The sequence below is a fragment of the Equus quagga genome, chromosome 11, assembly GCF_021613505.1.
Source record: "Equus quagga isolate Etosha38 chromosome 11, UCLA_HA_Equagga_1.0, whole genome shotgun sequence".
NCBI lineage: Eukaryota > Metazoa > Chordata > Mammalia > Perissodactyla > Equidae > Equus > Equus quagga.
The window spans coordinates 76,409,868-76,417,836 of record NC_060277.1 but is presented as its reverse complement, the minus strand read 5'-3'; positions in this window follow the sequence as shown (position 1 = coordinate 76,417,836).

Sequence of the window (7,969 nt, the reverse complement as noted above, 5' to 3'; positions counted from 1 at the left end):
GTGCACATGGCTTAATGCATATGGATGTTAGGTTTCTATCCTGGTGGATCGCAGCTGATGTTCCAGCTGACCTGCCTGCATCCTCAGTTCAGCACACACGTGCACATGTGAACACACAGGGCAGCTTCCGATAATGGAATGGATCCAAGAATCCAGCCTTTGAATCTTGGCTCCATCACTGACTGGCTGTGTGGCCCTGGGCAAGTTCCTTCACTTCTCTGAAGCTTGGACTCCTCCTCTGTAAAATGTGGGTCTTGAGAGCCACCTAATAGGGCCACTGAGATGTGCTAGTACATGGCACACAAAGCCCTCAAAACATGGTGGCTCCCTTGCTTCCTTTGCCCCTCTGGTCAGCTCGTGGGATCATCATTTGGAATGCTGTGTGTCATTTCCCATCTTCCCCAGGCTGGGGGAGGACAAGCCTCCAGCCTGCTGGGAAGAGGATATTACCGAGAATAACCAGCCAGGAGGGTCTGGACAGTGGGGGGTGAGGGCTAGCCCAGGAGCAGCTCCAGAGGAACCAGTGAGAGAAGCCCAGCAGGGGTCAGAGGGCATGGGGCTGTTTACCAAACAGGCCGAAAGATGATTCATTTCCTCTGCTTTGGATGAAAAAAAGGACAGAAATAAATCTCCCAGGAGAAAGATGGGAAAGGCAACTAAGGTATGAAGGCAAGGCGAAGGGGGAGGTAGGGGGACTAAGAGGGGACAGGCCAAGGACATCATTTCTCCACTGCCCAGTGCCTTCCCCAGTCTGTGCACCTTTATCCCACTGAGCCGCTCTCCTCTGGCACTTGAGTCTCACCATCCCCTCCCTGGGGGTCCCACAAAAGCCAACCCAAGGGAAAGTACGGCACCTGCTGCACGGTGAGGAGCCAGAGACGGAGAGATTACTTTGTTTCCCCTCCTCTCATCCTTATTTCTGGAGGTTTCCATTTAACCTCCAGTAATTCCAAGCCTTAAGGTGGAATTTCAGGCATCTTCAGAGAAAAAAAAAAGTACTATTGTATTTTGTTTGCGATGGGTTTCTTTCCTTCCTTCTTTTTTTGGAGGGAGGGGAGGGAGAGAAGGATAATGCTGGTTAACAATTAGTGAGTGTTTCACAAAGAGTTTCGCACCATTTGATCACACTTGAGTTTCCTGACAGCCCTCAGAGGAGTTAAGTGATCCAGGGTCACAGAGCCAAATGAGGAGCAGAGCGGGGGCCTCCATCGAGGTCCCCTATTGTGGCGTCCCCTGGTCCCAGGTTATGTCACGAAACCCCCCAGGACAAGCCCCTCTCGCTTTAGGCCTCCCATTCCTGGATATTTCTTTTTTTCACTTAAAAAAAAATTGTGGCAACATCTCTAGAACATAAAGTGGGCCATTTTAACCATTTTTAAGTGTACAATTCAGTGGCATGAATTACATTCACAATGTTGTGCAACCATCACCACGATCCAATTCCAAATGCTTTTCATCACCACAAAGAGAAGCTCTGCAGCCCTCTCCTATGTATTGGAAGTGACAAGAGTCGAGCCCTGCTCTGTGTTCAGGAACCAGAAGCCAGGCTAAGGGACAAGCGCTGTGCCGAAGGCTGTCAGGACAGGGGCGGACACCGAGCTCTGGGATCAGGGGCCTGGCTGCGAGGGGCAGGGTGGGCTGAGTTAGCCTCCCTTGCGGGCTCAGTGCATACAGCAGCTGCCGGGGTGAAGGGGCAGTCTGGGTCTTGGGACAGAGTGTCCTGGGTAAATAAAGCTCCCAGGGTCCCTCAGCACAAACATCCTGCCCTGCTCTCGGGATCACTGCCTGCCGAGCCGAGCCCAACCGCAGGCCTGGAACAAAGCCTTCGACCACATTCCCAGCCATGGACCGGGCTCAAGATCCCCAGGGAATATACCACAGCCCCCTTGAAAATTTAAATAATTATGTTTATTAGTTATAGAATTTAGAAAACTATTGGGGTGGGCCCAGTGGCGTAGTGGTTAAGTTCACCCGCTCTACTTCGGAGGCCCAGAGTTTGCTGGTTCGGATCCTGGGCGTGGACCTACACACTGCCCATCAAGCCATGCTGTGGCAGGACCCAACATAGAAGAACTAGAAGGACTTGCAACTAGGATATACAATTAGGTACTGGGGCTTGGGGAGAAAAAAAGAGGAAGATTGGCAACAGACGTTAGTCAGGGCCAATCTTCCTCACCAAAAAAACATACTTTTATTTATTTATTTATTTATTTGAAGAAGATTAGCCCTGAGCTCACATCTGCTGCCACTCCTCCTCTTTTTGCTGAGGAAGGCTGGCCCTGAGCTAACATCTGTGCCCATCTTCCTCTACTTTATATGTGGGACGCCTACCACAGCATGGCTTGCCAATCGGTGCCATGTCCACACCTGGGATCTGAACCGGCGAACCCCGGGCTGCCAAAGCGGAACGTGCACACTTAACCTCTGTGCCACTGGGCTGGCCCCCCAAAAAAGCATACTTTTAGGAAAAAAAAAAAGAAAACTATAATCACAGGAAATTTGGAAAATACAATAAAGAAGAAAGAAAACGCCCACGATTAAGGCCACTGTTAATCCAGGGATTGATGTATGTCAGGCCCCTTACATGTGTTATTCCATTTAATCTTCAATACAACCCTGGGGTACAGACTATTTTTAGGCCCATTTTACAGATGAGACAACTGAGGCCCTGAGAGGGAATTTAAGCAAATTCGTCCAAGGTCATACAACTGAGACGATGCATACTCAGTAATAAATAGTACGGGAGCTGGGATTCGAACCCAAGTTTACCTTGGGCCCTTTTCATCAATACATTAAGTTGAATCATATAAAATAATAAACAATAAAGTGAGATCACAAAAGTGTTTTCTTTTCTGAAGGATAACAGGCAGGCATGCGAAACAGCAGAAAATCAAGCACAAGAACTCAATCAAGTTTACCTGTTTGTATATTGTGTCACTTTGTCTTCAACAGGAACCAGCTCAGAGCCCAGAGGGATTCCCCACTGCGATACTGCAGTGTTTGCTCACTCACCCGATAAATATTTATTGACGGGGCTGGCTCATGGCCAAGTGGTTAAACATATGCTCTGCCTCGGCAACCAGGGTTTCACCAGTTCGGACCCTGGGCACAGACACGGCACCGCTCATCAAGCCCTGCTGAGGCAGCATCCCACATGCCACAACCAGAGGGACCTACCACTAGAATATACAACTATGTACTGTGGGGCTTTGGGGAGCAGAAGAAAAAAAAAAACCCGGAAGATTGGCAACAGATGTTAGCTCAGGTGCCAATCTTTTAAAAAAAATTTCTTGAGCACTTACTAAGTGCCAGGCACTGTTCTGGGTATCAGGGAAATAGCTATAACCAAAGCAAAAGGTCCTGCCTTCGTGGAGCTCACCTTCAAGTGGGGGAGACAGAAAACGAACAGAGAAACAAATATACCTACATACAATATGGTACCAGAGTGGTAAGTGCTATTGAGAAAAATAAACAGACTAAGGGGTAGAGAAGGATGGAAGATGCTATTTTGATAGGGAGGTCAAGGAAGCCCTCTCTGAGGGGTCGGCATTTAAGCAAAGATCTGAAGGAAGGGGTTGAGCCAACCAGGCCCCTATCTGAAAGAAGAGTCCCAGGAAAAGGGAACAGCAAGTGCAAAGTCCCAGGGGTGGTAACATGCTTGGGGTGTGCTTTGTCCACCTCCTTGAGCACAGAGATGTCCAACTCCATGCTGCTGTGCCTTGCTCACGCTGCCCCCTCTCCCACTCCAGCTCCCTCCTCCTCCGCACCACCCTCCTGCCGAGCCCCCATTGGTCTAGCAAACTCCTGCCTCCTGCCCAAATTCAATCTTACTTCCCACAGCTTGCCCTCATCACCCTCATCTAAGTTGCCACAATGTTCGTATTTCTATTACAATCACCATCAGGTTGTACCATGGGTTTTTTCATCTGTTTTGTCCGAGTTGGCAATGATTTCTTTAAGAGTAGATTGTCATACTCATCTTTGGACCTTTGGTGCCTAGCAAGTGCTGGGGCCAAAAAATGTTGGTTGACCCATTTATGTGAAATGTCCAGCCCAGGCCAATCCAGAGAGACAGGAAGCAGGTTAGTGGTTTCGGGGGGGGGGGGGGGGGGGGGGGGGGGGGGGGAGAGTGATTGTTAAATGGGTACAAAGTTTCCTTTTGGGGTGTTGAAAATGTTCTGGAACTAAACAGTGGTGATGGTTACACAACACTGTGAATGTATCAAATGCCTGAATTGTACACTTTAAAGTGGTTAAAATGGTGAACTTTACGTTATGTGAATTTTGCCATGATTAAAAAATGTTGGTTGAATTGAGTGGAGCTGAGAGCCCATTATGTTTGTGTGAGGCTGGCCCAGGGGGTGCAGAGGTTGAGTTTGCATGTTCTGCTTTAGTGGCCCGGTGGCTGGTTCGGATCCTGGGTGCGGACCTACACACCACTTGTCAAGCCATGCTGTGGCAGGCATCCCACATATAAAGTAGAGGAAGATGGGCAGGGATGTTAGCTCAGGGCCAGTCTTCCTCAGCAAAAGGAGGAGAATTAGTGGCAGGTGTTAGCTCGGGGCTAATCTTCCTCAAACAAGGCACAAACACTATGTTTGTGAGATTCATCCATGTTGCTGGGTGTACTTGAAGTTTATTCAATATATGCATAATCTTTTGACATTTGAGATATTCTAGGTGTTGGCTAATACAAATAGTGCTGCTATGAACATTCTAGTATTAGGTTTAACCAAGTGAAATTGCAGTTTTTGTAAATCAACAACTGTCAAATACTGGCAATTTTATACATACAGTTCAACCTATTGCATATCTTTCAGTGCACATAGGTTTGCATTCTGTTGAATATATATATACCCGGGTGGGAGTGCTGGGCCATCGGGTATACATCTGTTCAGCTTTGGAAGATACTGGAAACGGTTTTCCAAAGCCATTCTACCAATCACTCTGCCATCAGCACGTGTGCAAGCTGCACACCCTCACCAATGCTCCGGTCTATTGATCTGTTGGGGTTATGCGTGTTTCTCACTTCTGCTATTCTCGTGGGTGTGTAGTGGCATCACGGTGTGTTCCCTGATGATGAATAAAGGGAACACCTTTCCATCAGCTAATTGGTCACTTGAATGTCCTCTTTAGGTGAAGTACCTATTCAAGTCATTTGCCCCTTTCTTCAGTTGCTTTGCCTGCCTTTTTCTTATTTATTTTTTAAGATTTTATTTTTTTCCTTTTTCTCCCCAAAGCCCCCCGGTGCATATTTGTATAATCTTTGTTGTGGGTCCTTCTAGTTGTGGCATGTGGGGCACTGCCTCAGCGTGGTTTGACGAGCAGTGCCATGTCTGCGCCCAGGATTCGAACCAACGAAACACTGGGCCGCCTGCAGCAGAGCGTGCGAACTTAACCACTCGGCCACGGGGCCAGCCCCTGCCTTTTTCTTATTAATTTGTAGGATTTTTTTTAATATATTCTGGATAGGAGTTCCTGTTCGTTATATGTATGGCAGATATCTTCTTTCACGCTGTGGCTTGCCTTTTCACTGGTGTCTTTTAACGAACAGATATTCTTAACCTTAATGAGGTCTAATTTATCTGTTTTTTTCCTTTATGGTTAATGCTTTTTATGTTCTGTTTTAGAAATGTTTGCCTATGTCAAGGTCATGACGTTATAGAGCACTAAGTTTTTATGTTTTTCCCAAACAAAATTAACCTTTTGGATGCTGCATTCGTGATCATTCATTTATTTTTTTCAACACACACTTAGTGAATGCCCATGTGCACCAGGCAATGTGCTGGCTATTACAGGGGATATAGTTACGGCCTGTATCTGTCGTGTACTCTGGAGAGATCTGAAGAGGCTTGCCAGGTACCTCACTTGCCCCAGTTCACACTGTTAGCATGCTGGGATTGGCACACAGGTTAAAACACAGGCTGGATGGATTCCAGAGTCTGAGCATCATCACTGAGCTCCTGTCTCCAGGAGCAATGTAGAGACACCAGGAATGGATTTTTGATATATTCCAGTTGGTAGCTTCCAGATCACCTGGGGAAAATGTATAGAGTCAAATAAGAGGACAAAGACATGTAGTCAAAGCAAAACAAGACCAAAAAACCCTTGTGTCTCAAAACAGTGCGTATTATGAGAGAGACAGGAGTCAAGTGCTTGGGAGAAGGGAGCGGATGCTTCTGAAGCCTGGTACCTGAGGGTGACTGTAAATAACCAGTAAGAACATGATTACCCTGGGGCTGGCCCCACGGTGTAGTGGTTAAATTCGGTGGCCAGGGTTCATGGGTCAGACCCTGGGCAAGGACCTACACCACTTGTCAGCCATGCAGTGGCAGTGACCCAGTATAAAGTAGAGGAAGATTGGCACAGACGTTAGTTAGTTCAGGACTAATCTTCCTTAGCAAAAAACCCCAACATGATTACCCTTTGACCTTGTTTCAAACACAATCACAGATGAAAAGAAGTTAATCTTGTTAATTTATGCTTTTCTTATTTAGCCTGAAGGGTGACTGAAGGGTCACAAGGATTTATGAGCTTGTTTTGTAGAAGAAAAACAATGTCTTCAAGGAAGTTATGATCACCAGATAACCAGCCTCCAGCTGCCAATGCCCCAAGTCTGATTGCCCAAGGGCTTATCTGGAGTGAAAGAAATAGGATGTCCCCTTTTGTTTCTATGAAACTCACCCTCCCAAGCCCCTTACCTCTATAAAAGCTCCTGCTCTCTTCTTTTGTTAAGGTGGATTTGAGAGAACCTATCCTCCCGCCTTCTCATTTTGGCCAATTTGAATAAACCTTTCTCCATCTCCAAGCAGATGTCTTAGTAATTGGCTTACTGCACATTGGCACAGGAATTTGAGATAAAGAGGTTTGGTATCACTTCTGGCTTGGGAGACAAGGAGGCTTCTTGGGGTGGGAGGCACCCTTGTTGGCCCTTAAAGGTGAGCAGGGGCCGGCCCGGTGGCACACTGGTTAAGTTTGCAAGTTCCATTTCTCAGTGGCCTGGGGTTTGCTGGTTTGGATCCTGGGTGCGGACATGGCACCGCTTGGCAAAAAGCCATGCTGTGGTAGGTGTCCCATGTATAAAGTAGAGGAAGATGGGCACGGATGTTAGCTCAGGGCTAGTCTTCCTCAGCAAAAAGAGGAGGATTGGCAGTAGTTAGCTCAGGGCTAATTTTCCTCAAAAAAAAAAAAAAAAGGTGAGCAGAATTCAGACTGTTTGAGGGAGAGAGCATTCTAGGGCAGGGGACTGTCAGGCATGAAGGTGCAGAGGTAAGACAACACGGAACATGGGCGGGACTTCAAGGCGCCCAGTTTGTCTCCTGAGTGGGTGTATTAATCAGGAAGTTATGAGCTCCAGGTAACAGAATACTGATCTAAAAGCGGCTTAAACAATAAGATCAATTATTCCCTCACTGAATCAAAAGTCTGCAGATGGGTGGTTTCAGGGTTGGTCTAGCAGGTAAGCAGTGTCATTGTCATCAAGGCCTAGGCGCTATCCCTCTTTCTGTTCTTCACGCCCTTGTCAGCATTGCCTGTCCATGGAGAGGTGGCTGCTCCTCCCAGCTCATCCTCCCCGGATCACAGCCACAAGAAAGGGAAGGTGGCTGCTTCTCCTCCCACTGTTTATCAGCATATACAGTCTTTCCCTGATATGCCCCAAATGATGAGGATCAAGGCTGCCCCAGGGAGAGAAGCCCAAGGTGTCCTGCCCTATACACCAATCTATACCATCCTCCGGGAAGCATAGGACGTCCTGACCTGACCCGACCTGACTCGTATGCAAAGTTACAGGCCCACCCAATAACCAGACTCCACCTGCACTGATACTATTTTAAGGACTTTTTTACATGATCTTTCCTTTGTCTAGTAAAGAAATAACACACATACCTATGCCTTATAAATGTAGCCCTACCCTCAACCCACTGCAGCCCTTCACTGCCCATGGGTCCTGTCCCCATCCTATTCTCTG